Raw genomic sequence first — 575 nt, forward strand, 5'->3', positions numbered from 1 at the left:
CCGCGCCCGCCGCAGCGCGCCTGCGCGAGGGGGCCTGACCAGCGAGTCAGGGCGCGCCCCCTGGCGGACGGCACGGGGACCGCGGGGGGCGTGTCCAGCCCGCCCCTCCCCCACTCGAGGCGCGTGGAGGGGCCGCCCATGGGCCTCCCGCGAGGCCTCTGCGGCCTTGAGCGCCCGGGCTGTGGACTGGTGGAGGCCAAGTCTGCGCTCTGTCTGTAAGTTCGTTTGTTCGTTCGTTCGTTTGTTCACTCATTCATTCATTCATTCATTCATTCATTCTTTCACATATATATGCTTCCTAACGCTGTTAGTGTGGCAGGCCCGACTGAATCCGCTTTATGACTATCAAGTTCTCAGTCGGGGTGGGGGCCTGAAAGACAGGCCAATGTATGGAGCATTATCGTAGAGACATAATGGATAAAAGTGGACAGGTGGCGCTTGGTGCAGGGGCGCACACCTGTTATTCCAGCTACTCTGTAGGCTGAGGCAGGAGGCTTGCGAGTTCGAGGCCAGCCTGGATGGTGGTGTCAAAAAATAAAAAGGCCAAAGGGATGGAACTCAATGTGAAGACCAGT

The sequence above is a fragment of the Octodon degus genome, unplaced genomic scaffold, assembly GCF_000260255.1.
Source record: "Octodon degus isolate 3935 unplaced genomic scaffold, OctDeg1.0 scaffold00026, whole genome shotgun sequence".
Taxonomy (NCBI): Eukaryota; Metazoa; Chordata; class Mammalia; order Rodentia; family Octodontidae; genus Octodon; species Octodon degus.